Here is a 5,432-nt window from a genome sequence, read left to right as displayed (position 1 = left end):
TGGAGTTTCACTCTTGTTGCCCAGGTTGGAGTGCAATGGCATGATCTCAGCTTACTGTGACCTCTGCCTCCTGGGTTTTAAGTGATTCTCCTGCCTCAGCCTCCTGAGTAGCTGGGATTGCAGGTATGTGCCACCACACCTGGCTAATTTTGTATTTTTAGTAGAGATGGTGTTTTTCCATGTAGGTCAGGCTGGTCTTGAACTCCTGACCTCAGGTGATCTGCCCGCCTTGGCCTCCCAAAGTGCTGGGATTACAGGCGTGAGCCACTGCGCCTGGCCTTGTTGTTAAATTTGATTTGAATAATGATCACCACGTTGGTTTGGTTAGGTAAGATGGTTAATTTTATGTGTCAACTTGGCTGGGTCATGGGACATTACTCTGGATGCTTCTGCGAGGGTGTTTTTGGATGAGATTAACATTTAAATCTCATTGGACTTTGAGTAAAGCAGATGACTCTCCCTAATGTGTAGGGCCCTCAGCCAATCAACTGGAGGCCTAAATAGAACAAATGACTGATCTCTTCCAAGCAAGAATGAATTCTGCCAGCACTTGGTCTTTGCACTTGAACTGAGACATTAGCTCTCCTGACTCTCCAGCCTGCCAGCCCACCCTTCAGATTTTGTACTTGCCAGCCTCCTTAATCACAGCAGCCCATTCCTTAAAATAAATCTCTGTCTTCCTCATATATATATATATATATATATATATAACTATTTTGTGTGTGCATATAAAATATATATTATATATAATATACATTATATTTATATTATGTTATATAATGTATATTATATAAATTTTATTTGCACACATAAAATAATAAGATAGATAGATACCTTATTAATTCTGTTTTTTTTGGAGAACCATGACTAGTCCTGGTTGCCTTTGTTTTTTCTTTTTCCACTTTTCTTCTGAGCTCATGTTCTGCCTCCTGATAGATTTCCATTCTTTCCCTGAGCTCACTTCATCCTCTTCCCTCTTAGAGGCAATCATTTCATTAAGTTTTTAAGTGCCTGGCAATTGCCTGCTTTTGACTGCTGTCTGCTCCATGGCAGCATCTTCCTGGTGAGTATTCCAGATCTGCCACTGGTTTTTCCTATCCCTTTCCTACATTTGCGGCGATCCTGTATGGCTTCCTTTTTGATGACTCATCTTTGAACAAGTGACGTTTTTCCTGGACGAGCTCTTTGCTGGTGTTATGTGGGAGGAGTCGGGGCTGTGTTCCAAGTCAGCTGGAATTTTTCTTATAACCCAGGATTTTAGATGTGAGCTTGATCAGCCTTTACTTCTCAGTTTAAGCAGATCTGGGCATATTTGGCAACCTAGCCTGCATGATGGTGATTTGCATAATTTGGTGTTCATCTATTCATTCAGTTTTTGCCTGAATGATGAAGGAAGAAGTCTACATCTTGCTTCCTGGGGACAGGCAGAAACAGTGTGTGCACTTCCATCCTACAAGGGCCAGGTTTGAACAGTCCGGAGAGAAGAGCTGTGGCAGCAGCAGACAGATCTCTGCTTTAGCGGCCAGGTAGTGTCCAGCTGAGATGCCACAGCGCAGCAGAGAGAACAGAGACTCCTTTGTGTGTCTTCCAGGGAATTGGCACCATGTTAACTGAGATCGTAGGTTATAGGAACAGGGCCCTGACTGACAAGTGCAAACCTGGAGCTTTCCTTTCTCCTTACACTTCCCACATGTTCCCCACATAACCAGCAACCACAGAGCCACCCCCTGCCACCCAACTACTCCCTCCTGAGCTAGAACCTTGTAAGACCCAGCTAGGGGCTTGAACGGTTGGACATCTAAGGCAAAGAATAATCCAGTTTGTAACATGGGATCAAAGGAAGAAATGAATATCCAGATTCTGTGTAAATGAGGTCACTTTGGAGATTTCCATGTCTCTCAGGGCTCTGTCTCAGGGTGGCTCAACTGTAATTATCTTTAGATTCCCATACAGATCGAACTTCTCTGGAAAGAGAGAGTCTCATGTTTGTTAATAGTATGAGGAAAGAACTAAAATATATCAGCTGCTATGGGCTTATGTCATTTATTTTGACTTTGCTTTTGTAGAAGAAATGCTGATGCAGTGTCGTGCTTATATCTGTTCTCCTTAGGGAATGCCTGAACAGTTCTATTGACTCTCAAAGTAAAGATCAAAAAAACCAAATGCCAGCAACAGCCAAGTGTAATCATCAGTAACTCTGTGTTCTATCCATGGGTAAAGAATAATCATCCTCTTTATTATGGGTTTCAATTTAAAATATAATACATTTTTAGAAATGTCTATTTCCTTTTATAATCTCTTTATATAATCTAGGTTATTCTGGCTCTTGGGTCTTCATTTAGCTACTGAAAAGATTTGATCTCGAGTCAATGAAAACCACCCCTGACTACCTTCCACCTCCATCCCCCTATACGGCCCAGCATGAATTCGGGGAACTCAGTTAAAATGCTTTCTGGGAACCTGCCTGTATTAGTCTGTTGTCATGCTGCTCATAAACACATACCTGAGAGTGGATAATTTATAAAAGAAAGAGGTTTTATGGACTCACAGTTCCACACAGCTTAGGCCTCACAATCATGGTGGAAGGTGAATGAGAAGCAAAGTCATACCTTATGGCAGCAGGGAAGAGAGAGCATGTGTAGGGGAACACCAGCACTTTGGGAGGCCGAGGCAGAGATAAGTTGCACAACAATATGAACGTACCTAACACTACTGGACTATATACTTAAAAATGGTTCAAATAGTAAGTTTTATATAATTTTACTATGATTAAAAAGAAAAAATGAGGAAATGTCAAACTCCAGTGATAATATGTACAGTGAAGTTCTTAAGGAGGGTGTGTAATGATGTCTATTTAATTTGAAATGCTTCGGAGAAGTAAAGTGGATGGGCCGGGCATGGTGGCTCATGCCTGTAATCCCAGCACTTTGGGAGGCCGAGGTGGGTGGATCACCTGAGGTCAGGAGTTCGAGACCAGCCTGGCCAACAAAGTGAAGCCCCTTCTCTACTAAAAATACAAAAATTAGCCGGGCATGGTGTCAGACACCTGTAATCCCAGCTACTGGGGAAGCTGAGGCAAAAGAATCACTTGAACCTGGGAGTCAGAGGTTGCAGTGAGCTGAAATTGGGCCACTGCACTCCAACCTGGGCAATCAATAGAGGGAGACTCCATCTCAAAAAAAAAAAAAAAAGCAAAATGGATGAATGCAAGAATGGAGAGATGGGTAAATTTGTGCTTAAACAAGAACAAAAATGGTGGGATACATGTCACTGTAAAATCATCTTTACTGTATTTTAAATTTTTCACAATAAAATATTGGGGAACAGTTAAGAGATTATTGGGAATAAGCTGGCAATTTACATAAAAGACTCCTTGATTTTTTTGATTTATAAATTCATTGGTTTCTTTAATAATATATGAAATATGCAAATTAAAACCTCATGATATACCACCATATCCTTCTCAGAATTGCCAAAATTAGAAGAATTGATACTAACAAGTATTCATGAGAATTTCATATATTGCTGGTGGGTGTGTAAATTGGTGCAATCATTTTGGAAACTTGGCATTATCTTCTAAAGGCAAAACATGCCTATCCTATGATCCAGCAATTCCACTCCTAGGTATATTCCCAAAAGAAATTACTGCTTGTGTTCACCTAAAGACATGTTTGAGAATGTTCGTAGCAGCTGTATACATAATGGCGCCAAACTGGTAAGAACACAAATGCCTATTCGAAGCAGAATGGGGCCAGATGCGGTGGCTCACACCTATCATCCCCGCACTTTGGAAGGTGGCTCACCTGAGGTTAGGAGTTCAAGACCAGCCTGGCCAACATGGCAAAACCCCATCTCTACTAAAAATACAGAAATTAGCCAGGCATCTATAGTCCCAGCTACTCAGGAGGCTGAGGCAAGAGAATCTCTTGAATCTGAGAGGCAGAGGTTGCAGTGAGCCAAAATTATGCCACTGTGCTCTAGCCTGGGAGACAGAGTGAGACTCCATCTCAAACAAACAAACAAAAACCAAAAGAATGGATAATTTGTGATATATATAAAGGAAATTCCACATGGCAATGAAAAACACAAACTAGTGCTGCATGTAATAACATAGATAAATACCACAGATACTATGTTTAATGGAAGAAGCCAGATATAAAAGAGTACATAATAGGTGATTCCATTCTTCAAAAATCACCTATTATGTTCAAAAATATGTACAACCTAATCTATGGTGACAGAATTAAAAATAATGGTTGCCCTTAGCAGGGGGTGGGGAGTAGGGAAAATTGACTGGGAGTGTTACCATGGGTAGCTACTCAGGTATGAACAGGGCAGAAGAGGGCTCCCCCCATACACACACCAGGAAAGTCAGGCAACCATCAGGTGATGGTTAGGCAGCTGTGAACTGTCTAAAGTAATAATTGGTCACAGCTGGTGCCAGGGAAAGGCAATGTCCTAATAGATAGGAAACACTTGATACTGGTCATTAGCTGCTTCCCCGTAAGATCTCAGGAGCTGGGAGAAGAAACGCAAGACCCCAGAAGTATGCCAACATATTAAAAACCCCAAGTCAAAAGGTCAAACCATGCACTTGTCTTTCAAGTCACCCACTTGGCCCTTTTCCAAGTATACTTTCCTTTCTGCTCCAAAACGTTTTAATAAACTTTCATTTCTGCTTTAAAACTTGCCTTTGTCTCTCCTTTTGCCTTATGCCCCTCAGTCGAGTTCTTTCTTCGGAGGAGGCAAGAAATGAAGTTGCTGCAGACCTATGTGGATAATTACCTCCACTAGCAGAGGGGCGCAAGGGAGTCTCCTGGAGTATTGGAAGTTTCTATATCTTTTTCAGAGTGGTGGTTACACAGGTGCACACATATATAAAAATGTATTCACCTGCATACTTGAAGTTTTACACACTTTGTAAAATTTATTAATCAACCAAAAAAGCAAAACTAACCTAATGCTTAAAATCCATCAAGCTAACGAGTAGACATCATTCTTTGTCCTGGAAACCTCAAGTTTAGTTTGCTCTTCTGTTTTAGCTGATGCTGCCCTGCCTGAAGTTCTCTGTCCAGGGAAGCCACAAGGCACTGTTCTGGGTGAGGCTGGGAGTGGTATCCACTACCCCAGACCCACCAAGATCTGAGGTGGAGGCTGGCCAGACACTGGTGCTCTGCTGGCATTTGGGCTGCAGATTTGGGGCAGGTAAGGGGCATGGAGAGAACAGAGCCAAAACCATCACTAGATACTAGGAGGATGTGACCATCTCATCTGAGAGAGGCATGGGAAAGGAGAGTGGAGGCAGGAGCATTCTCTAGACTTAGGCTCATGAACAGCTTTCAAGTCTACCTCTTGTCCCGATGTTGCCTTATACCACATGCTTGTGGCAACTGGACCACCTCTGACTTTTTTGGCAACCAGGTGCCTGACAG

The 5,432-nt window shown here is 42.1% G+C and overlaps 1 long non-coding RNA gene across 1 annotated transcript in view; it reads left to right on the top strand.

The window, feature by feature from the left end:
• Positions 1–2,658, top strand: part of LOC108303313 — a 13,837-nt gene extending 11,179 nt beyond the window's left edge. The window contains exons 3-4 of the long non-coding RNA XR_001824780.2: positions 984–1,063; positions 2,067–2,658. This is a non-coding gene — a long non-coding RNA (uncharacterized LOC108303313). The remainder of the gene's footprint in view (positions 1–983; positions 1,064–2,066) is intronic.
• The last annotated feature ends 2,774 nt before the right edge of the window (positions 2,659–5,432 follow it).

Source organism: Cebus imitator, unplaced genomic scaffold, assembly GCF_001604975.1.
Source record: "Cebus imitator isolate Cc_AM_T3 unplaced genomic scaffold, Cebus_imitator-1.0 Scaffold45, whole genome shotgun sequence".
NCBI lineage: Eukaryota > Metazoa > Chordata > Mammalia > Primates > Cebidae > Cebus > Cebus imitator.
The sequence above is the reverse complement of the archived record's forward strand: the minus strand, read 5'-3'. Positions and strand labels throughout refer to the sequence as shown.